This window comes from Ambystoma mexicanum, chromosome 9, assembly GCF_040938575.1.
Source record: "Ambystoma mexicanum isolate Mex_15411 chromosome 9, UKY_AmexF1_1, whole genome shotgun sequence".
Taxonomy (NCBI): Eukaryota; Metazoa; Chordata; class Amphibia; order Caudata; family Ambystomatidae; genus Ambystoma; species Ambystoma mexicanum.
The window spans coordinates 1,268,595,324-1,268,621,787 of NC_090931.1; positions in this window are offsets into that span (position 1 = coordinate 1,268,595,324).

Genomic DNA, 26,464 nt, shown 5'->3' on the forward strand with positions numbered 1-26,464 from the left:
TGCTAATGTCGGGACTATCGGGACTCGGGCTAGCTAGCCTTTTGGTTGTAGCCCCTGAGATTCTATCCGGGGCTACAACCAAAAGACCCGGGGCTATAGCCCCCTAAGCCCCCCCCCCCAGCAATGCCTCTGGATGCATTGTTACGAAAGCTTTCCGCCTAAAAATCTCATGCAGAGGCTGTGCAACAGGAAGTGTTAAATTCAAATGCTTTCCCCAAAGTGAAGTGTGCTCCGGTGGCAGGTGTGCACCGAAGCACTTCTGGAGCGAGGTATACTTTTTCCCTAACCAGCATGTACAGGAGAAAGTGACTTACGAAGGCAACAGAGGGAGCAGACATGTATGCAACACACAGTGAGTTCACTAGTTGAATGTGACCCCGGAACACTCCGTGATCACATGCTGGCCCATGCTTCTAAGTTTGAATACAGAACTAAAGTTAAGAGGCAGAAGTAGAGGATTGGACCTAACTTTGCATACCAAAATAAGGCTGATCAGCTAAGGTGGCAGAAAAAGAACATTGGGGCAATTGTAATTCTGAAGATGATAAAAACCACCATTGCCAAAGACAAAAGAAGGCAATAGGAAAAGACCTGTAAAGCAACCAATATTGCCCCAATCCAAATAGGGCAGTTAAGAAGAACAATTGTAGATTCTTTTGTCACCAAGAGTAAAAGGCAATAATTAAGAAAGACCCAAACAAGCATTGCCCAGACCTAAGAAGAGCAAAGGTGATAAATATCCATTATCAGCATTTGGTTGATGTAAGGCTGGGGAGATCAGTGTGGCAGTGGAGCTGCCCTCCTGGTTGCCAGCAATCTGGAGGAGAGAAGCATAGTCTGCAATACAAGTGGCATAAACAGCATCAATGTAGTTCATGTTTATAGAAGAATTGTTTGTCTCTGAAGTTGGTGAAAGCTAAAAGACTTTACAAAGTTGTTATTATTGAAGTTGTTGAAAGTCAAAAGGATTTGTTAAGTTGCTGCCAAATGAACTTCATCACAGAAGTACTTAAGGTAGAGGTATACAGCAAGGGACCTTGTAGTGTTAGACATGGCAGGTGAAAGGACTGGGTGGAAGATATGAAAGTACGGTGTTGTGTTTAAAGACTGTGGAGAAGAAGTGGCAAAGCCATTCACTTATGTTGTGAATCGTTGTTGCATCATCCTGACAAACTTTTCTGTTCCCATTAAGGGACTGTTGAAGTATTTTGGTTCTGAATAAGAAATTGTGAAGAGGAAGTGCCAAGTGTCATCCACACTCCAGCCACCCGCTTCGTAGTACCCGGCACTTTCACGACAAAGTATTTGACGTATGATGAACAGATAAACCAGCAGAGAGCAGCACATGGGCTCTGCCCAGTGCCTATTAAAGTAACAGCACCTATTGAAGTACCGACACCTAAGAAAACCTGGACAGTAAGGTGCCCATTAAGAAAACCATATATACAGTCAAGACAAAATGACTGTTGTCAGAATGGAATAGCCGATGAAGCCAAGAAGATAATAAAGGAAGACGAATAGTGATGTCATAAGACATTCGACGGACACACACATAGATGATACAAGACCAGAAAATGCTGATCGAAAACAAAATCAAAAGAAGATACTATGGATAAATTACATCTTGAACCCAAGATGAAGAAACTTATGCCATATACACGATGAAGGTATTCAGTTAGTTTAAGCATGGACAGATGCAAGAAACCGCAAGAAGCAAAGAAATCGTTAAGCTTGCTTATGCTTAATAGCAAATAGGTTGCGGCAAGTGCCAATATATACATATATACATATACCTCAAAAGCACTTTATACATGAGTATAATTCCACTATGCACATGAGCAGAATCAAACAAAGGTTACTAAAGGTCTCGAGAGGAGAGTGTTCAGCAAACAAATCGAGAATTTAAATGGATCGAAACTCAGCTGAAGGTAACTATGCCAAGAAGCCAAGGTCGTATCTGGTTGGAAAAGGCCAACAGTGGATACAATTAAAGAGAAAAGAACAGAGTTTCCTGTTCAGAAAGGTCAAGATAAGCCACATATGGTAGAAGACTGGCAGAATTAAAATCAAATACATGAAAATACATGAAGAAGAGGCCGATTTCACGGTGTCCTAGTCACGTGGCAAGGCAGGCTGGAATAGTGAGACTTTCGCATCTACGCACGGGTCTCTGCCATGCCCATACTCCTTAAAAGTTCTCAGACTAAGAAGCAGACTCGAGGCCAAACTACAAAGCAGTAATTGACACATGACCACTGAGGTGATGATTGATTGTAACATAATGGGAAGGAAGCTGGGGTGCAGACTAACTCCCTGCACTTGGCTGGTCTTTGTTCATGCTGCTAGACGTAAGTGGAAAAGTATGAGGGGGGTTGATGCCAACCTAATCATAGTGGACAGTGTAATCTAGGATCCTATAGAGAGTAGAGCCAATGGGACGTCGTACTTTTAATGACATTCATAGTGGCCATTTTAAAGGAAGGGCTTAGTTGCCCCACCTGACATTGATTGTCCAATCCCCTCTCCCCATTACCACATACACATATAGTACCAAAGATAAAGTTACCTTCCTATAACCAGTCACGTTGCATGTTAGGTTTTTAAGATTGCACGTCAATGATGATGAGGTTTTGCTATAAATACTGTGTTTTTTCTGAAATTAAGTGGAGTTGGAAGCAAGAGAGAAGATCGAGTGGTTGCTGATGTTCATTGTACTCCTCCTTTTTATGTACTTATCATTAAACGGATTCCCTTTGCCAAACTATTGAGTTGTCATAGTTATTTGATGTATGAGTATGAATCTGCATACCCATCTATCTCGAGGGTACTGCTACTCATCTTAAAGGTCTGTTTGGAGATCTCCAGTCCGAGGGCTGGTTGGAGACCATCCAGTTCAGTTGTGTTGAACCTTTTGTTATCAGTGGAAAACACAGATTTGCTATTTCTGTTGGAACTATTGGGAAGACCCATTGAGGGACTTGTTGGAGCAATAAGTACATTGTTTTCCATAACTGTGTTATAAAACTGAAGTTTTCTATTTTGAAATTTGGATGCAAAATTCCTGCTTTGAACCTGGGGGAAGGGAACATTACCCAGATCCCAAGGAGAAACAGTTATCAAGAATATGTTTGATACAACTGTGGTTTTGTTATATTCTGAATTGCTGCACATTCCCTTCATATGTTAATTGTATGTATAAGCGTGAGGAACAGGTTCCTTTTGTTACAATGTTTCCTTTAGTTATTATGAGAGGCAGGGACATTCTCTTTAGGGTAGGGATAGTGAGGCGTTTATCAAACCCATTTAAGTTAATAAAAGGGCATTTTATGAAAAACCTTCACAAAGTTGTCTGCCTCACATTTTTGGGGGTACCAAAACCTTTGAAATCCGGATAGACATGAATGGAATTTATTTTTGCTTGCGGCTACAGCCCAAACCACTGGAGAGTGTTGCACCAGACTTGCACGAGGAAGCTTGCTTTCACAAATTTGGTGTCCAGGAGATTTATTTTAAATGTCCAAAATATAATTAAAAGAAATGTGTGATGTCTCGGTCTGGTCAGTTGACTCAATTCCTGGTTCCGTGTCCGCGGACACCTCTGGACTAATCAGGGAGCCACAAAATGCTTAAGGACATTGTATGCCTGCTAATTGGTCAATTAAAAATGTGAGCTGCGTCAAAACCTTTGAAATGGATACCATGTTAGATTAGCAAACTGCATCCGTATTCCTCGGACATTGCGATATAATATATTAAAAAAACACATTACACTTGTCAAAATAATGAAAACATCTCTGGGGAGATGAGGAGTGATGAGGATGAGATATGTCCAGAAAAATAAAAAAATTGGGTATTCTTTCTTCTGCGAAGTCCGCCAATACATCAGATGTTCGAGGCATTACTGAGATGTTCAGAAACTTGACAAAAGTTCAAGGACATGCATGCATATTTCTGCATTATTGGGTCAGTGAAGAGCATTTTTTGGATGGCTTATAACATTGGCACCATTCAATGAAACTGAGTGAAAATGTGGAATATAATTTTGCTAAGTTTGGTGCTGTTTTGCCAAGAGGGGGCAAACTTGGAGGGGCGTCCCAAAATGTTTTAACAGCATATACAGTTGGTGCAATTTGACAAATCTCCATACAAATTTGCAAAAAGATTTTTGACCCTACTTTGAATGGCTATGCAAAGTGTGGTTGGAGTTTCTCCAAACGGGGCAAAATTAGAGGGGGAACATGTCTGTATGGCTTATAACTTTGATAACATTTGGCAAATCCGCACAAACGTTTGCGAACAGATTATAGAACCAACCTTTAATGTTTGTGCAAAGTTTGAATGGATTCTGTCAAGTGTGGGCTAACTTATATCACTACTTATGTACCTACGTTTTGAAACATTTTATAAAATATAACACAGACGGATTTGCAGCAAACCTGTGTAAAGAGCATTGACAAGGACCCAAAACAGTTTTATTTATTTATTTATTTATTTATTTATTTATTTTCTTGTTTAGCGCACCTAACCCAAGGGTATCTGGGCACATTCTTAGTATCATAGTTACTGTACAGAAAGGGTTTATATTACATTATTGAATACAGGTAGGTTGAAGGGAATGAGTGATTACGATATAGTGGTCATTCAATGTTACATAGGATAATGGGCAATGCATGGCAAGTCTTGTGCTAGGCAAGGATATGGAATGAGTACATTTAGGTTTCCAAGGAACGAGACTGCAGTGCAGTGGGTATAAGGAGTTGCATAATATGAGAGGCAATATATGGCAAAGAGTTTGAGTGAGTACAGGTAGGTAGCATAGGAGTAAGACTTTACAGTGCAGTGGGTACATAAATAGAATTACATAAAATGATTGGCAATACATGGCATTACCATTGCTGTAGTGGGTTTGGACCTTGCAAGACTTAATGCTTTTGCATGAAAAGCCAGGTTATCAGTTTTTTCCGAACGTCCAATAGGACAGCTTTGCTCTTAATGTCAGGGGAATAGCATTCCAGAGTTCCACGCTTCAACTGGTAAACTGTTGCCTCCTGATTTTTGTAGTTTGAATGTAGGGATTTTTAGGAGGTCAGCATGAATGGACCATTTAAATCTATGGCTGAAATGTTTTGTAAATTTGTTAGTTTGATATTTTGGAGCTAAATTAGAAAGGCACTTGTGGGTTATTGATAGTGTTTTGAAAACAATCCTGTCCTGAACAGGAAGCCAATGGGTGTCATGTCTAGCCGCTGTGATGTGGTTAGTCTTCGGGATGTTGAGAGCTACTCTCAAGGAATTATTCTGTATAACTTGGAGTTTTTATAGGTTGCGGCTGCGGGTCCCGACGTAAAGGGCGTTGAAATAGTCAAGTCTAGATACTATGAGGGCCCTAGCCAAGGTAATGCAACTGTCTGTGGAGAGGAATGGTCTACAGGCATTGATGAGATGTGAGGGGTAGGTGGTCACCGAGGCAGTCGCATTAACTTGTCTTGTTAGCATGAGGGCTGAATGAAGGTAGATGCCTAATTTTTAACTTCTTTGACCCCCTTGATGCTTATGTTGTCAATGTTAAATGATTGAAATGGGTTGTCTATTTTTTTTTAGTTGTTTCTGTGAGCCAATGATGAGTAACCCAGTTTTGTCGTTGTTGGGGCATAGGCCATGGATAGCCATCCAAGCCTGAATGATTTGGTACATTTCATTAAGTCTCTTAGAGTCGTTGTCGTAGGAACCTGTGATGGGAATGAGGATTTGGGTGTCATCTGCATAATTACTGTAGATGACACCAAAGTAATCCAGGTGGTCAAAAAGTTGCTTCGTAAAGATGTTATATAAAGTGGGGACACACAGGAACCTTGTGGGACACCGCAGGCAACTGGGGTCGGCTCGGCAGATGCCGTAGGGGCAAAGACCCTCATTGTCCTGTTGGATAAGAAGGATTGAATCCATTTGGAAGCCTTGCTGGAGAAATGGGCAGCCAGGTTCAAGTGATTGCACAAAATCTTGTGGTCGACCAGGTCAAAGGCTGCTGACAAGCCTAAGAGGAGTAGGTGTTATGCTCACCTAGTCTCTGCGGGGATGTTGGGGCACGGTTGAGGCCTCCCAGGATCTGACTCCCCTGGAACAGACTTCTTCCCCTGCTCCTGTGTTGCGAATTGCTCAGATGGTTGACACTGCTCCTTTAAGGATACGAGAGGTCGTGAGGATGTTGTGATATGGCTGTCATTTTCGAACCCTCCTTCCAGAATGTGGTGAGCATGCCTTTGCCCATATAGTCTCACCTGCGAAGATATGAGGATGAGCTCTCCGTCCTGCTTCTCAAGTGCAGGGGTGCTTCAGTGAGCCTAGTTACCTCACTGGCCCATGTGCGTGGTAGCCCAGACCGGCTGTGACTGATCCACTTCTAAGGTAAGTGTTCTTCAACAACGATTATTGTCCGTATTCGTTAGTAATATCTTTTCCACATGATTAGTGTTGATATCCCTAGTAATGTCTCTCTTTCTCCCCAACAGATGATGAAGGCCCAGCAGAGCCATGATGTTGGTGGAGAGCCCGAAATATCCCCAAATAGATGGTAAATTGGAGCCTTAAGGTTAGCGCAAACGTTATGTAGCGCGCAACCTTAGCAAATGGTCTTTATGTGGCTTCTGACCTTAATTGTCCTTTTTCTCCTGCATGTACGGCCTGGTGACGCTTGACGAGGAGCAGCAGTCTGAAGATCTGTCGGCGGCTGATGGATGCCTGTAACCGCGAGGATGCTGGCCGAGAAGAGCTCCAGCATAAGCGTTCAGACTGCGGGACAGGTAAGGAGCACTGCCGGCGGTAGTATTGCCGGAGACAGGTAGGTGCGCTCTAGGCAATGGTACATGGTGGTGTTGAAAGTAGGTAAGAGGCGCTTCAGGTGTATGTAGGATGCACTCCAGATGATGGTTTTGCTGGGAACAGTAAAGATGCGCTTCAGCAATGGTTTTGCTGGAAATCAGGTAAGATGCACTTCAGGTATGGTTTTGCTGGAAATCACGTAATATGCACTCCAGCGATGGTTTTGCTGGAAATCAGGTAAGATTCTTCTTCAGGCGGGGGTGAGCATTACGCTGCATGAGCAGATTAACGCGAAGCACTGGCTGTTGGCGGGGCAGGCTTAAATAGCCTGGTCCCGGCTACGCCTCTTTGCTCTGCTAGATGGCTCCACCCTGCCACTCACAGAAGATGCTGCATGTGTAGCCCCATGCATTCCTATGCCCATTCCCAGCCTGGGTGCAAGTGGGGGCTCATTAAGAGATGGAAAGTCATGTGCACTAGGAAAAAAGTGTGCAGAGCACACTTTCTCATGAGCCTGGTGCCAAAGGTTTTCAGTTGTGGTTCTTGTCCTGTGGCCTTGACAGCAGGAGAGCTAGATTCCCTTTATCTTTAGTTTCATTCATTTGGATTTTTAGGTCTATCCAGGCTTATTCTGTCCTGTGACCTGGTCTGAAGCCTAATTGTCAAAGTCCTAAAAGATTGTTGGAATCTAGATAATTTTGTATTTGCAGGTTGGCTGCCCTGTCCAGAATTTTAAGTAGGAACTGTACGGTCGTGATGGGTCGATAGTTTGTGGGAATGTTGGGGTCCAAGGTTGTTTTTTTTTAGTAGGGGAGGACCCAGGCATCATTGAGTTTGGTGGAGACAGTGCTTGTTTCGAAAGAGGCATTTATGAACGATGTGATGAAAGGGGCAAGTTCTTCCACCGCGTCTTTGATAACTGTTGTTGGGCAGATGCCGCCTTGACATCTGGATGGATTGAGGCCGGTGATAATTTTTTTCACATATATTGCAGATACTGGGGTGAACTCAAATAGGGTGATCAGTTTCAGAGGGACATCCGTTGGTTTGTGGAATTGAATGTTAGGTGGAAGGCTCATTTTTTTTTAGATTCAATTTTTGTTTGATAAAGTTTGATTTTGCTTCACAAGGCATTCTGAATATTTGAGTAGCAGGTAGCATCTTTGGTGCACGATTCTTGTGGTGTCACAGGCGATTCTAATTTGCGAAGGATGGCAAACAGTTCCTTAGTGCCAGAGTTGGCATTCAGAATTCTTTAATTATATATGATACTTTTGGTCTGCAGGATGACTGTTTTCTAATTCTTAGAGGCGGTAGAGAAATAGTCTTTGTTTTTGTCTGTGGGGTTTCTTTTCCAATACATTTCTGCTGCTCTTTTTTTAGTGTGCAAGGTTTTTAGATTGATTGAGTACCAGGTATTTAAATGTGTGAGTGGTTTAGCTTTGCACACTTCTTAGTTGAACTACTTTGTCTACAGCATGCAGAAAGGTACTATTATAGAGCTTGACCATGGAGGATGGATCCAACTTATTTGAGTTGGTGTAGCTGGAAATTGGGAGTAGTAGAGGCAGTAACCTCTCTGCTGTAATGTGACATTTACTCCTGGTAGCTAATGGCAGTGCTAAACTAGAGCCGGAATCTAAGAGGGGGTTATTCTGGATGAAGAAACAAATGACATGGTGGTCCAACCAAGCGCTGGGCGTAGTGGAGAGAATCGTAGTGTCACAGTTAACGTCAACCAGCTAGTCTAGATTTCTGCCTTTGCTATGAGTTGGGTTAGTGATCCATGTGAGAAGCCAAGTTCAGATAGGGTGTTGGCTAAGGCTGAGGCACTGTCATCATTGGTGTTGTTGAAGCCCAAGTTAATGTCACCCAACACCATGATTTGGGAGCCTGGTTTAGTATTCTGTGCGAGGAGGTGTGTGATCTCGTCCGCAAAGGTGGTTGTGGGACCAGGAGGTCTATAGATAGGGTGGATTGTTACGGTGCAGGAGGCGTTGAGAGGTAGTTTGATAGATAGGAGTTCTCCTGAGGGGAACAATTGGTTGGGCAGTTCTCTCAGACCAAGTTCGTTTATTGCAACAATGGTAACTTCTGCACCCCTTGCATTTTCTCTATCTGTTCTGAGGATGGCATAGTTGTCGGGAATGGCAAGTGAAAGGGCTGGTCCGGCCACAGCATGGTGCCATGTCTCTGTAATCTTCAGGAAATCCAAATTGTTGATAAGGATGATGTCTGCAATATCTAGGGAATGAACTACAAGTGATCTGGCATTGATGAGGGCACCCTTGATTGAAGGTGTGTTCGCATGAATTTTTGATGAGCTCATATGTGTCTCTGTGGCCAAGTGTGAGTTTGTAGGTAAGCTGTCCCCAACAGCCGTAGGCGTACCGGGACCTTTTGAGTCGAATGGCATGTCCATAGCAATGTAGTTCAATGTAGTGTTAGTACATACTTTAGGATGGTTGTGATAGTCCAAATTGGTTAGGGTGGGCAGAGCTTTGGTGCTAAATCTGTTTGTATGAGTGGATTTCAGATTAGTTAGATCCTTAGGTCTGAGTCTTTTTAAAAGGGTGGGCTTAGGTTTTGGCAGGCGATATCTAAGTTTAGTGTTTTGGATGTTCACTGGACAAGGTTGGTTTGGAGTAGGCCGACTGGCATATTGCACAATAAATTGCGTGGGGGTGAGTGGGCCATAGGTGTTGGGTATAGTTCCTTTCACGAGTTTGGCTGTGGGATTGGCGGGATGTAGTGTAGGAAGGAAACTTGTGTGTGGTATTTCGTGAGTTTGTGGTAGTAAAGGGGACATCATTAATGTTAATCTATGCACATTAAGCATGAAAGAGTCTTGTGGCAAATGGGCCTTGAGCACTTGGCTGTAGCTTACCATCTTATGGAAGCCTGTATGAAGAAATCAGTCACCTAATTTAGGAGGGGTAGCAAGACCTTGTCTAGGGGTGTTACCATGTCAGTGGCAGGCCATCCTAATTGGTTAGATTAAATTGCAGGTAATATAGGCTGGTGAATTAGGCTAGGAGGGAGCAAGTAAAGATACAGAGGCACATGCAAGTGTGGCTTGTAGTAAAGCATTGAATTGCGGAAACATAAGCCATGAAATTTGAGATTATTGTGTCACTTAGTGTCGCATAGAATCTTATGGAATCACGGAAGTATAATCCCTAATAATACAGGGTCATTATGGCACGTAGTATTATATGAAAATCACAGTATCACAATCCCTAATGGTGCAAAATCATTTTGTCACGTAGTAAAAAATCACGAATTAGTAGCATAATCACTAATGCTGTAGAATCACTCTAGCACATGGTGTCACATAGGGAACATGGTAGCAACATCCCTAATAATGCAAAAAACACTATAACACATAGTATCACATGAAAATCATTGTAGCAAAGTCCCTAATAATGTAGGATCACAATAGTACGTAGTATCACATAGGGTGTTCCGTATTAGTAAGGTGGAGCACTTCCTTATACACATAAACCCTTGGCAGGGCAAGTGCAGGTTTGATTTAACATTCCGATAGTGGGTCAGAGTGTGCACCCTGAGTGTCTTATGCAGTACGCAGTTAGTAGGAACAGGCATAGGCCTGTAGTTACGTAACGCTAAGAGTAATACCAAATATGTGAGCAGGAAGGCAGGGCATAAATTCTGGTGTTCAATGATACAAGAGGTGGGGTCAAGAGTGTAAACAGCAAGGCAACTCAAAAACAAGCAACTTATAGGTGTAGATATTTGCCGTTACGGAGGTTGGTCACAATATGTAGATGGCTATTACACTATTAAATGATAGCACAGGGCTAACGGGCAGAAGCCAAAGTTTCGCTGGTAAAAGTTTCTATAGTAAGTCACAGTGCCAGTATGGCCAGGTGCTATGTTCTCAGGATCGATGAAAGTAACATTGGGAGTCGGTGGCTGTAGCACAAACTTGACATGGTAGCATGTAAGGCAGAATCTGAGTGCATTCTATGAGTTGGTTTCTAGTGGCTAATTGTTTCTGGTGGCTAATTCGGAACGTGCAGGCACAGAAAAGTGACTGCAGCAGCAATAAGCCCTTGGTTATACAAATGGGGCAATTTCTGAGTGTAGTAGTTTATTAAAGAAACAGCCGCCATCTTTTTTTTTCTCCATGTGAGCGGTAGCCACGGTTATACCCCAGGTTATAGCCGAGGGTATCAGTAAAGTAAAATGTAGGAAATATGCAAATGCCATTAGACTAGTGGCGGGGGGTAGGCAAAAGGACAACATGTACAATTTGAGAGTTGGAGGGGGGCTAGGGATGACGTTTGTAATACAAGGCTCAAACATTTGTCAAATGAACTTGGCTATATCCTCGGGTATAACCACGGCTAACTGACATTTTAACTGAAACTGCATCACATAAACGACTGTTGTGGGGGTAATGGTATAGGTCTTGGGAGGCAAGGAGGACTTCAGGGCAGTGGAGGGAGCTGGTGATGGTTTGGGAGGGCAGGGAAGATTTTTTGTGCTTTTTTCCCAATACCCGCAGGTAAAACAACCACAAAGACCTGGTCTAATTGATTGCTGTAATATGCCTGGGTATTTGGCATCGCACCTGCGTATAACTGCGTTAAAGTACCCCGCCACTTGAATGGTTGCTTTTATTGATATGGTTATATGTATTGTCACTATTTTGTTATAGCCGCGTGTATGTAGCTTAAAAATACTTGGAAACACTAGAGGGGTGGAATAGTTAGAATGACACCAGGCTATATGTTGGGGTTTAGAGTATTTGAAATTTTGAAAATGATATGTGGCTACTCCCTTGCGTTTATATCCATGGCTACAATGACAGGGAATAGGTACATTTTAAGTGCATCACATAAAAAAATACTGTGTTTGGTCAGGGAGGGATGCAACCTTTTTTTAAGGTGTGGGATGGTGGAGGGGAGATAAATAGGATATTGGATTTATGTAGAGAGAACAAAGGGGCCTATAATAGTCGCAGCTATGTCTACTTTTTTAACTGAAAGGCTGGCCCTGAAAAAAGGGCCATTCTGGGGGCGAGGGAAAGGATAGGGTGGAGGGTGGAACAGGGAAGGGAAGAACGTTAGGTTTGACACATATAACTAAGGGTAAAAAAGGGGGAATTATTTATTTGTATTTCATTTTTTGGGCAGACGTTGACCTTTTCACAAAAAGGGTGGGAATTGCCATTAAAAAAAAAGAAATGCCTAATGGCAGTAGTTGCCCTGGTGTTCAGAAATGACCCTTGTCCAGCCATCTAGAGTGGCATCGCCCATTTTGGCATTTGCAGCAAATAACTTTGCACTGCTTTAGATCGGGTGTTTGCAGCAGTAGTTGAGGTTAGGTCCTGGTGGTTGTAGAAGTAGGTGCGGCTGATGAGTTGAGAGAGGCGGACGCTGCAGTAGTGGGTGCTGGAGATGGTTAATCGTGTACACCTTGTGGTATTCATGGGCCTGACAATACCCCTCATCCAGCTCGTTCCAATGGACATGGATCAGGTTCTGAATTCTGAATGAGGACCGATGTTCTGAAGCTTTTGGATGTAACATTTGAAGGTCCACTTCAAAGCTGCTTCTTGCACAGCTTGCATTGCACATATTTGATTTTCTTGCATGACTGGTGTTCTTTAACAAGGAAATACTTCCAACTGTCCACCGTTTTCTTAATCCCACACAACGTTTTGTGCATGGGGATGGTATAGGGACATGGTGAATGTCTGACCAGGGAGGATCATGTAAGAAAAATAAAACACACAACACAAAAAGAACAATGCCAATAAAATAAAAATGGTTTAAAAAAAAGAAAAGAAACTAAAATAAACAGCAGACAAACACAACAATTAACATGACAAAGAAAAGCAGTATAGGGACAAAGGAGGGGGCAATAAAGGATGGGAAAAATTAGGAATTTGCTTTCAAATGTTTTTGGACTTGACAGGCAACCTGCTCAGTACCAAGAATACAACGCAGTGAGGAATTCTAAAGGAGTTGTCTTTGGGTGTAGCGAATACCCGCTGCTACTCAAACAATCAATCTGAGAGTGTGGATTGTATCAACATCAATACCAAATCATGACACCTGTAGCCGCGCTTATGGGACTCGGGATTTCATTGATCACTGGCGTACACACGGATATGTCACCATACATGGGCAGATACACGTTTACGTACCATGCCACCTGATTAGCGGTTCCCGTTGCCGCGGATATGTGTCATGCATAGGTGTGTAACCGGAGCGCACAATCTGCTTGTTTGATAGTGTATGCGTGGGTATCTGTGATCATGCCTGAATGTAGCCGCATTTACATACTGCATCACCTGATTGGTTGTTCCAGTGTTCACGCAGGTACGCCCACACATTATGATGAACATCCACACGTGCGGCATCAACAAATCAGATTGTGTGCTGCGTTCAAGCTTGGCATCCCATTGGTTGGATTTGTACACGCGGTGGCAACTGTAGGTATATGTGCACCTATATCCACAACTAGAGTTACATTTACACAGAATAAACATATTGTTTTGTGTATGTTGGAGGTCAATATTTCACATTACATTTTTCCCTCTCCCCACTTCTTGCCTGATGTCATTTGATGGTCTAAACCTCTATATATACGTGTTTACGAGTATGCAAAAAAGTGATGTATACCCATGGATACAATGGGGCATTTGGGGCCACATTTATTGTCAAACCAATGGGGTGGCATGTTTTATAACCACAGCTATAAAGATAGGTCATAAGTGTACATTTTCCTCCAATCACAATAAAGTTTGAAGTGATTATTTCATTGGCTGTTCCAAGTTAAATGTTATGTTATTGCATGGTGGTATTTCTTTATATTCTACTTAGAAAAAACAGTGTCATTCACAGTTGGAGCGGTTGAAGAGTTCATGTAGAGTTTTATTAGATGACAATTGAGGTATATATTGTTTTTGGTGGATAGTTAAACTCTGGAAGGGGTTTTTGAAAGAGTAGCTATCTGTATGTATTGTTGAGAGACATTTTTGGTTGGGAGTCCAGGTTATTTTATGTTGGGTAAACAAATAATAATAAAACATCTGAAGTAACATCGCAGATACACATTGCAAGTTTATTTGGATACTTTGAAGGGAGCATGTAAGGGGATCAAAAAAGTAGACCCATTGACAGAATAAACAATGGTATTTTTATTACAATTTTAAGTTAACAACACAAAGGCTCTTTTAAGAGACACTCAAAGAACATAACATTATTGAAAAAGTAAGTTGTGTGGTCTGTTTTCTGTGGAAAGCCACAGCGACCTGCAGCTATAGTATAAAGATTTTCACTTCTTTTTATATGGTACATGCTTATATATGCAAACCTGTATTATAAGTAGTCCTTAAAAGGACTGTTTTGGGGTGCACTGAGTGCAGTATTTCAGCCAATTTAGAGTATAGCTCTAACGTCGTCAAGGAAGAGAGAATTCCCTTCATCAGTTAGGTGTAGTCCATCATGTCTTTACAGGTTAGATATGTGGATCTGGATTTTATTGTTCGATATCCATAATTTGTTTCCGGTCCCTGTTGAAAGTGAAAACTACCTTATTAATATTTCTCTAAGATTTCTCAATTTTTGAATTACATTGGTGGTCCACTTCCATTTTTGCCTCTGAGTCAGGTTGGCAAAGATGAAGATGGTGTAAGGAAAAATGTTCTATGAGTTTCTCCAAATCTTGTTTCATCAGTAAAGTAAGAGACGTACCTCGTACATTGCCCAAATCATTGCCACCATAATGAATGAGTATGCCATCTGCAGCCCTGTGCTACTGAGACTCAACAACTTAGGAAAATCCCAGGACAAGCACATTCCCCATAATGCAAACCTTTTAACTCTATAAAATTAGTCACCTCCAGGTCTATGTTAATATTGTGTCTCGCACAAAAAATCAGTACCCAAAACAGAAAACTGTCTCCAATAAGTCACCCATTTTTCAAACCAGCCATGATATCTGCAGTCCTTCCCAGTTTCCTGGAAAATTACTGCCAGTTTGAATTTCTCCTAATAGTAGGAGTGAGGCATGTATGATGTCTGTGTTTTGGTGTTTGCAATTGGTTGGTGTTACTGTTGCAATTGTGCCCTTGCCTGTGTTAGGTGTAGTGCAAATGTGTCAGTCATTTTAGTAGATTGGTTACTATAGTCCTCTTTTTGTTCCATTGATTTTTTGAAAAGTATAGTAGGCATCATTTTGAATACTTTTAAAATTCTGATTGCTGAACCCATACTTTGCAGATGAGTCTGCGGCTGATGTGAACATTTCTGGATCACTTGGATAAGTTGAAAGTGTCAGTAAATGTTTACATTTATGGTGGTTTATTTGCAGTGTGGCGTGTATAAGTAAGTTTAACTTTGTAGTTGGGCATTGCAATGTAATGCTGTGTACACATTTGAGGTGGGTGTTGCCCAGCAAAGAATTGACTACTTTACATTTAGGAAATGTAATTTTGCACCACATGTGGACCTTTCCTTTTTGGTGAAACTCTTTGTTTTTTTACACTAGATACTAGGACTGAGCTGTAATTTGAAATATCTGAAAACTATGGTTGCTAAGAAATGTACTTTTGACTCCCCAGTGAAATGAGCAACTATAAATGACCACACAGTACTTCCCTATGGGTATTTAGCTTTCCAAGCTTCCGGTTTTGGACCGACAAGAAGTGTCTTCCGCGTGTTCCGTGAGGGTGCAGCCTCTTGGGCCTGGCAGATGTTAAAAATTCACCTAAATTTGTAATTTTTGCCAGAAACCGCCCCCCCCCACCCATTCGTGGCAGCACCACCTACCTCCTGGGGGAGCTGAGGATACTTTTTCGTCCTTCCTGCAGTGTGGTGCTGACTTCAGAGAGCCTCCGACCCCAGATCCAAGATGGCGCCCGCATTGTAATTAGACAAAGGAGCCCGCGCTTGGTGCTTGCCGGAGATAGTCAGCAATGCGGGCGACATGATCTGGGCCGCTGCTTGGTCATCGTTCAGGCCCCTCAAGCCATGGAGGATCGCTGGCTGATCCAGTGTTAACCGCGTGAACCACAAGTTAACAAAGAAAGGTGCTGCAAGGTGCCAGGCATTTGAGAGGAGAGGCTGTGGCAGCCAAGAATAGCACGAGGGGCAGCACTGTTCTCTCCACATCTAGGCAGCAGGCACCTTTGTACTGCGGTGGGACTGGCCGTGGTGGTACACATGACTTCAGAAGGGTTTTCGCTGCAGAGACAGCGAGTGCAGCACCAAGTTACATCCGAGCGGCATGATCCTTTGTATTGTGAGCGGGCCGGCCACGGCGGTGTTAAACACTTGTGATGAACTTTCACTGCAGAGACAGTGAGAAAGATGAGTGCTGTCACAGGCTCACAGGAGCCCAAAAAGAACATGAGCAGGGAGCATTTGTAACAAGCTCTAGGTATGCTTCTATACCATCTCCATACTTAAGATGGGTTTTATGCATGTTTCATTCCATCTGTGAACATCCTGCATTTCACTGTATTGTGTCTCCATTTACCAAAATTGGATTTAGGCACTTTTAATTCCATCTTGAACTTCCTGCATTTCAATGTGTTGTGCCGAAATTTTACAAATCATATTTAGGCGTTTTTCATTTGATCTGTGAACATCCTGCATGTCACTGTGTTGTGCCTCCATTTTTAACAATCGGTTTTAAGCGTGTTTCATTCCATCGTGAACATCCTGCATTTCACTGTTTTGTGCCTCCATTTAAAATAAATCGGATTTAGGCATGTTTCATTCCATCTGTGAACATCCTGCATTTCACTGTTTTGTGCCATTTTTTAAAATCGGATTTAGGCATGTTTCATTCCATCTGTGAACATCCTCCATTCCGCTTTGTTGTGCCTCCATGGACGTCTCTTACTAGGCCTCCTGGTGAGTTTAGCTAGAACTGCACTGTGCAGCCACTCCTCTTTTCCTTTCCTGTCCAAACCTTTGCCGACCTATTGCTCTCTCCATCTCTCCAATATTCTTTAACTGCTACACTATCACCTATCCCCTCTCTAACAAACTCTCACAGAAAAATAGTAGAAAAAAGTAATCTTGAGTGCAAACCCTGGACTTCCAATCGCAGACACCAATGTCAGTGCTTCCTCTAGTGAAGTTTTCACTGATATCCTCTTCTCCGTCCCCTCTTCAGATCTGTGGACCCCCATCTCATGTCTACTCTCTCTCCTTCCACATTCTCTGCCATTAACAGTGGCACCAAGTGGGAAGTCCTATTGGCCGGCTTCTCTTCCTCTAGCTGCTTCGTTAATGTCTATCACAGGGGCACTATCCCGGTTCAGGGTCCACAACCCAACCCCCTCTTCTTTAATCAGATCCTTCCTTCTCTCATTAACTTCCTTCCTTCTACTGCATCTATGCCTTCTACTCTATCTCCCCCTCTGCTGACTGATGTACCACGCCCCTGTACACCACCTCAGAAAACTTTCAAAGGCAGTGACCTCCTCCACCTGGCAAATCTTAACGCTCCCTCAGCCAATAAACACGCTGCTGACATCTGTCTCCTCCTATTTTTTTCTTTTTTAAAACTACTTTATTCAATTTTCATCTTGCAAACATAATGTAAAATACAATGAATCTTATATATTCTGTATAAAAATAGTAACATCTATTTCAAACTGTTCAAACTTCTTCACAACCTCCTGTATAAAAATAATAAAGAAGCAAACCTAAATGATTGTGACCTGTACAAGACAAATACAACAACAAAACAATTACTACAAAACCAACAAACCCCCCCCCAAAAAAAAAAGCAACACCCACCCGTCCACCTCTCTTTACTTCTTATCGTTCTATAAACATTGTTATATGTTCTTCTGTATGGGTTATAACATTCTATTTATTTAAGCTGGAAATATGTAAAAAAATATTTGACTTATCTGGATCTCCTTCAAAGCTTCTCTCTCTTAATCAGACCATTCCAGCTCCAAATCCAGAAAATCTCCCCATAATTTGTCAAATAGTGCCTCTTTTTATTTCTACACCTCCAGCACGACCCTTTCAGTGTTACAAATTGAGTACATTTCATCCAACCACGACTCCTTTTTTGGGAATAATGCCGATTTCCAGTTACGCGCAATTATTTCCTTTGCAGCCAATGAACCTCTATAAATCCATGTTACTTGGTGGTGCCTCAGCTCATCCAAATCTATATCCTCTCCTAGGATTTATGTTTCAAAATTAAATTCCCTCTCTTCTTTCAAGACTCTGTTCATTATCTCAGTAATTCCTTTCCAAAAATCTCTTACTTTATTGCATTCCCAAAACATATGCTCCGAAGTACCTCGTATGTGACCACATCTCCAGCATGCGTCTGACTGACTTAAACCATGTTTGTGCATATGGTCTGGCATCCAAAATACTCTATTCAACAACCTCACTTTTCAAGTTCTTCCTCCCATATGCAAACACATTTGTGGGATGTTTTTCCAGAGAGCCTCCCATCTAGATTGATTCAATGCTTCTTCAATGCACCTTGACCAGGTTTCCGTGATTTTGTCATTTCCTTGTGCGTTTTCGCTTAATAATGTTTATATTTTGGATGCCATATGATCTTGGTTACCTATGGACCTAATTGTGAACATCAAGTCTGAAGAATCCAACATTTTCAAATTCACTGCATTCCTTAGTTTCCGTTACTCCCCATAGGTACATTTATCCAGGGCAAACTTCCTTTTTAGGTCTTCAAACCGTTGCCACATTTCCCCCTCAAACAGGTCCCTATCTGTCTTACTCCTGCCAAAAGCCAATTCGGCCAAAATAGTGTTTTGTTCTTAAGTTTAATTGCTGGATTCAACCAAATTGAGGATGATCTCATTAGGCACGGGTTCATATTTAGTGACCTGGCCATAGTTTTCCAAGTTGATTTCAGAAAATCCGTCAAAGATGATTTACTCCCCCAATCTTCGTTTGCGGTCGATAGGACTGCTTGAGTGTTTAGGGGACCCACCACGCTTGTTTCTGCAACTGACCACTCATCTGCGTTTCCCTCAATAAATGGCAGGAAATTTCTGATTGTGAAAGCTTGATGATATTTGCTAAAATTGGGAATATTCAACCGGCCTCTTTCATTTTGCAGCTGCAGTTTCCATAAATTCAATCTTGGTGTCTTTCCTTCCTGTAGAAACCTTTTGATTAGGCTATCCAGTTTTTTCATCATTGAATTTTTGGTAGGAAGTGGAATCATACTCAACACATGTTATTTCTGGAGCGATCATCATCTTTATAGCATTTACCTTGCCCCCTAAGGATAGCTTGAGAGAATCCCATTGGTCAAGTTCTGTTGTAATCTTGCCTATTGTTAACTTCAAGTTTAAGTCCATCATCTCTTTGATATCTCTTGTAAGCCATATCCCAAGATACTTCATCTTATTCGAGCATCATCTGAAGCCATAACTTATTAGCAATAAACTATTAGTCACATTAGAGCAAGGAAGAGCCTCAGATTTTGGCCAGTTAATCTTGTATTTGATATTGATCCAAAAGTTCCAATCAAATCCATCAATGCCGGAATTGAAGATGTTAAATCCTGAGCAACCCGTAAAAGATCATCAGCGTATAGCCATTACTTTTGTGTTATCCCATAGAAGCAAATTAACAAGGGGGGTGGTCCTGGGAGTCCCTCTGCCAGACATTAGTCCTAGTTACAAGAGACTTACCCAGAGTCTATAGCTCACTATCTTTCTCGTAACCAGGACTAATGTCTGGCAGAGGGACTCCCAGGACACCCATTGTTAATTTGCATATTTAAGTAACTTTGGGTCTCACCCTAAGTTACTAGGGGAATCCAGACGTGGACCCCTTGCTCACTATTCTTAGAGAGGCACAGATCCACCCTACTGATGAGGTCCAACCAGACCGAAACACGTGTCTTGGGTTTCTGTTGGTACTCTTGTTCAGAGGAGAATTGCCTAGCATTTCAGTGCTGGACTGCCCCAGGGCAGGACAAAGACTGATATGTTTGGGATATTTCTTCTCTGTGAAAGATAGTGAGCTAAAGACTCTGGGGAGTCTCTCGTAACCAGGACTAATATCTGGCAGAGGGACTCCCAGGACCCCCATTGTTAATTTGCATATTTAAGTAACTTTGGGTCTCACCCTAAGTTACTACGGGAATCCAGACGTGGACCCCTTGCTCACTATTCTTAGAGAGACACAGATCCACCCTACTGATGAGGTCCAACCAGACCGAAACACGTGTCTGGGGTTTCTGTTGGTACTCTTGTTCAGAGGAGAATTGCCTAGCATTTCGGTGCTGGACTGCCCCAGGGCAGGACAAAGACTGATATGTTTGGGATATTTCTTCTCTGTGAAAGATAGTGAGCTAAAGACTCTGGGTAAGTTTCTCGTAACCAGGACTAATGTCTGGCAGAGGGACTCCCAGGACCCCCATTGTTAATTTGCATATTTAAGTAACTTTGGGTCTCACCCTAAGTTACTAGGGGAATCCAGACGTGGACCCCCTGCTCACTATTCTTAGAGAGGCACAGATCCACCCTACTGATGAGGTCCAACCAGACCGAAACACGTGCCTGGGGTTTCTGTTGGTACTCTTGTTCAGAGAAGAATTGCCTAGCATTTCGGTGCTGGACTGCCCAAGGGCAGGACAAAGACTGATATGTTTGGGATATTTCTTCTCTGTGAAAGATAGTGAGCTAAAGACTCTGGGTAAGTCTCTCGTAACCAGGACTAATGTCTGGCAGAGGGACTCCCAGGACCCCCATTGTTAATTTGCATATTTAAGTAACTTTGGGTCTCACCCTAAGTTACTAGGGGAATCCAGACGTGGACCCCTTGCTCACTATTCTTAGAGAGGCACAGATCCACCCTACTGTTGAGGTCCAACCAGACCGAAACACGTGTCTGGGGTTTCTGTTGGTACTCTTGTTCAGAGGAGAATTGCCTAGCATTTCGGTGCTGGACTGCCCCAGGGCAGGACAAAGACTGATATGTTTGGGATATTTCTTCTCTGTGAAAGATAGTGAGCTAAAGACTCTGGGTAAGTCTCTCGTAACCAGGACTAATGTCTGGCAGAGGGACTCCCAGGACCCCCATTGTTAATTTGCATATTTAAGTAACTTTGGGTCTCACCCTAAGATACTAGGGGAATCCAGACATGGACCCCTTGCCCACTATTCTTAGAGAGGCACAGATCCGCCCTACTGATGAGGTCCAACCAGACCGAAACACGTGTCTGGGGTTTCTGTTGGTACTCTTGTTCAGAGGAGAATTGCCTAGCATTTCGGTGCTGGACTGCCCCAGGCCAGGACAAAGACTGATATGTTTGGGATATTTCTTCTCTGTGAAAGATAGTGAGCTAAAGACTCTGGGTAAGTCTCTCGTAACCAGGACTAATGTCTGGCAGAGGGATTCCCAGGACCCCCATTGTTAATTTGCTTATCCCATAGAAGTACATTCTGCAGATCCTTTTATCAGATCTGATTGCCACTGCCAATGGTTCAATTGAAATCAGGAAAGGAATGGGTGACAATGGACAACCCTGACGAGTTCCACGTTGCAATTCAATTTTAGGTGATATTCTGCCATTAGTGTTCATGTCAGCCTTAGGATTATTGTAAAGCAGTTTAACGCAATTCAAATGCTCTGGGCCAAAGTTAATTTTCGCCATAGTCTTGAACAAGAAGATCCAACGACCCAATCAAAAGCTTTTTCAGCGTCTAGTGATAATGCAACTGTTTCCATACTTGATTTACTTGACTCTGATATGGTTAATGAAAGCTTCCTCATATTTGAGACACAAACTATTCCTTTTATAAATCCTGCCTGATTTGGATGAATCAGTTTTGGTAGAACCTTTTCAATTCGACCTGCCAGTATCTTAGTCAGTATTTTGAAATCTGAATTAATTAAACTGATGGGTCTGTAATTCACCAGAACCAGAGGAGGTCTTCCTGGTTTTGAATTAAGGATATTGTGACGTGCTTAAGTGTAGGGGGAAGGTGTCTCTTATCATTGCAATATGTGAATGTATCTCTCCGCAGGTTCAGAACCTCATCCGGCATAGCTCTATAAAACTCTACTGGCAGGCCATCGGGACCTGGACACTTTCCTATATTCAATTGGCAAATTGCTCTCTTAATTTCATGTTTGGATTTTGTATTTTCCAAATTAAGCTTTTCCTCCTCCGAAAAACAAACAATTGGCTGCTGTGATAAAAATGTGTCTATGAAATCTATGTCAACTTATTAGACTCATTGTATAGGTTCTTATAAAATCTCCTGAATTCTTCATTTATTTCCTTAGGGTTAAATGTCACAAGTAATCCTCACGTGTTCTGGCCACCATATTTGTGTAACTGTAAAATGTAGCACTTGTATATCAACTCATTCATGAAGGGGCTTCAAAAACAATATCCCAACATGTTCTATCTGGAATGTGCTGTCCTTAAACTATTACTGGGTTGTTTTCCCCCTTCAGTACAAGCACATTGTCTGTGATCAAGTCAGTATATGCACATGTTCAGAATGTAATTGGCCTAGCATTGCTGAGAGAAGTCTTCGCAAAATGGGCGGGCCTCACATTACACTCACCATGAGTGGGGTTTCGATGCAAGTAATTCCAGACCATCCTTTCGAATCTTGGGAGCCCTCATTCACACTCTCTCCCTCCTGTTCTACCCAGATCTCCTCCGCCAATATAAAGCTATACATATTTCCATGCCTCGTCTTCCTGCAGATCAGTTGTTAATCAATCATTCCGTAGAGTAGAGATCACAGATCAACTAAGTGATCTCCACGCAGTCCGGCCAACATATTTATGTAACAGTTACACAGAACATATATTAATTCATGCATAACAAGGGGACCAATTGCCTCCGAATATTCTAAAAAGCCCTCTGGCTTTATGAGGCTGATGCCATATTAGAAAAAAGGGACCTAGGAAAACATGATACATGCCATACTATCTCCCCACTACATGTTTTACAGAACTTCAGGGACAATTTGAATGTAAACTAGATCAGATTCAAAATCAGAAACGTTATGAGACGCCATTTTGCCCCAATGTAAATATATGTATGTTTATTAAAGCATCTATTGAATTAATATTGCATTTGAAGATTTGTAAAAAATCATATGAGCCCCCAATACCTAAACTTTCCTTATCTACAAATATAACTACCACCCCTCAATCCAAAAATACTTGTCACACTCATTCATTCATTTACCTTTGTGTCTGACGTACATGACTACCAAAACTAGTAATCCATCTGTTTGCCTCCTCTTGATCCTCTGTAACCTTTAGACCGTTTGGAAAATATAGTTTTAAGTTTGTCGGTTTGACAAGAGCAGTTTTTATTTCTTTTTCCTTTGCTAACTTCTTAGCCTCAGTGAATAGTTTACTTTTTTCCACAAATTCTTTTGAGAAATCTGAAAATTATGCTATTTGAGCATTTTTGTATAGAATCCAACCTTTTTCTCGGACAGCACTCAATACTCTTTGCTTTGCACTTATTTTTATAAAAACCATCAAGATTTGTGGTGGTTTAATGCCATCCAGTTTCCCAATTCCGGAAGCATAATCCAGATCTCCTAGGTTTATCAAATCCTGTATATAGGTCTCAATCAGCACCTGTAGTACTACATCCTCCAAATGAGTATCTTTTGTTTTAATTTCAGGTAAACTCATAAGTCTGAGATTGTGTTACCTAGACATCAATTCCAGAGACAGGTTTTTAGCTTTCATGTCATCCAGATCTGTCCTTAGATTGTTATAAGCTCTATAACTCCCTGTGATCTCGGAAGAGAGACCTGCTGATTCTTTTTTTCTTGGTTAACTCTTCCCTCCAGATTAGTTACTTCACCACTCAAGTCAGCATATGAGGATTTCATTTTACCTACATCTTTGGCTACCTTCAGAAGCATAGAATAAATATCTTTGCCGCTGGGGGTTTCTGCCATATTCGCTTTGGTTTTTTTGGAAGCAGGGGTCTCCAAGATATCAATCTTCACTATATCTTTCACATATCAAAGATCAGGCAGACAGGAGCTCCAAGCTCAAGCTACTGCCTGCTCAGTCAGCATTCTGGAAATCCATCGGTCTCCTTCTTGAAGACATTGACCTTGACATACTGACATACTCGTTCTTACCGAGACATAGTTCAATGCCAGCTCAGTCACTGCTTTTGACTCTCTCCTCCCTGAAGGCTTCAAGATTATCTCCAAGCTTCAACCTCACTGCACTGGCGTGGGGGTTACTTTAAGCTTCCCTGAGTGGGTTCCTGCTTCCATCTTACCTAACCAGGCCTATTCCTCCTTTGAAACCCTGGTTTGCAAGTTGGTCATCTCTCCCATCTCCATCCTGACCATTGCTACCATTTACTGGCCTCCAGGCATCACCACCTTTTTCCTTTCTGAATGGGCTGACTTCTGCTCTTCCTTACTTTCATCCACCTCTAACCTCCTCCTACAGGGGGACTTCAACATCTAACCGGACTCCCCAGGCTCTGCATCCATGTTTTTCACTGACCTCTGCACCTCGCTTTCCCTCTCCATTCTCCCTTCTGGGCCAACCCACTCAGATGGACGCACTCTGGACGCCCTTATACACTCCGACCTCTTTCTCTCCCCTCCACTAGTCAACCCCTTCTCCTGGTCAGACTATTCTCTCCTCTCCTCTCACCTGGGTCACTTTGGCCCTTTGACCACCCCTCAAAAAGCCCCACCAACATTGTTTGCTAACATCCGTCCGATGAAGTGAGCGTCTGCTGCTGTCTTCACCTCCACCTTCACCCCCCCTCTCACCCCACATCTGACTCCACCTCTGGCTCTGCCCTCAGCATCCTTCACATCTCCATCCCCAAGATTATTGACATTCTTGCCCCAGTCATGTGGATCCACCTGAAACCTGTCTCTAAGACAAACACCTGGTATGATACTGAAATAGTGGCCCTGAAACGTAAGTGTAGGGCAGCAGAATGGAATTGGCAAACCTTAGGCTCATCCTCTGACAAACTGGCCTGCCGCCTGATTCAAAGGCACTACAGACATTCCATCTGTTCCAAGAAAAGAGCCCACCTCCAGGCACGGGTTTCAGGGGCATCTAATAACACAGCTGAACTGTTCAAGAACTGCACAGGGAACTAGCCAACCCCTCCTCAGTATCCTCCTCCCCATGCCCTCTGCAATGCATTTGCCTCACACCTTGCCTCCAAAACCCAGGACATCCTTACCACCCTTGCTACTCTCTCTAACAACCCATCTCACACCCCCTCACCTTCACCCCCCCCACATCCTCCTTCTCCTCCTTCACCCTTGTCACACATGAAGAAGTTGCCAAAGTTGTACCCTCCATGAAGGCCACCCATAAGCAGGCTTCCTCCTGCTCATCCAGGACCATTAAGGATAACATTGGCTCTCTTGCCCCCTGCTCTCACTGATTTCTCCCATCACTCATTCCTCACAGAATCTATCCCCTCCTCCCTTAAGCACTCCCTTGTGCGCCCTCTCCTAAAAAATAAAATCATCAGATCGGACCTGCTCTGCCAAGTACCACCTTATTTCCATCACCCTCTTCCTGGGGAAACTGCTGTAGAAGTTGGCTTTGCCCCAGCTCAACTCACACACTGAACTTGTTGGTGGTCTCCATGACCATCAATCTGGATTCCAAGCATCCAGAAACTGCTCTTCTGAACACCCGGGACAAATTGCTTACATCTCTGGACTCCAACTCCCCTGCTGTCCTTATCCTTTTCGATCACTTCTCAGCCTTTGACACAGTCAACCATTCCATCCTCATACAAAGGCTCCACGATACCCTTGACACCTCAGAACTGCCACTGTATTGGCTGACACCCTTCTTTACTGACCTTGCTTCCCAAGTCATCCTGAGCACATTCTCCTCTCCCATTTCCTTCTCCACCGTGGTGTCCCCCAAGGTTCTATACTCTCCCCCTGTGTAACGCTCACCTGATTCCCACGGAGGCGCCAATCTGTTCTGGACTGCTATGACCTCATCTAAGGTGATGCGCAGGACTCGGAAGACGGACTGGACCGGACCCCCAAACCTCGCCTGTCTGGCCCGTAGAAGAATCCTTCTGTAGATGGAAAAGGGGATTAACTGTCTGCTGGATAATGTGTCGGATTCCCCCCCTTCCCCTTCTCACACTCCTCAAACCCCCTCCGCGATTCCCTGTAGAGTCTCACCTTAGAGTCTGAAAGGACGAGCTCTCCATCCTGCTTCCGATGCAGGGGTGCGTTGATTTCCAGTTACTTCACTGGATCTCGGGTTTGGTGAGTGTTCAACTCTGCTTGACTTTTCCGATATGAGGCCGTAAGTATTCAGTTGCAAAAGTTCAAGCCTTAATTGTCCGTTGTCCTTTTCTCTATTTCAGATGTAGGATGAAGAATCCGCGTAGAGGAATGGACTCGCCGAAGGTAACTCTGGTGAGTCTTTTTGATGGATGGTTCCCTTAGTGATCTTGCTTCACCCACTAATGCGTGTGTCTTTTTCCCCTTAGGGGCCGGGGTACGGAAGTGCCAAAGAAGCGGCGCCGACCCGAGGTGAGGAAAGATTGTCCCAACAATAATCAGGTAAGTCTTAAGGTGGAAGAATCAGGCCTTCCTCGATCTGTTCCTTCGCTCACCTTTGTTTTGTTTCTT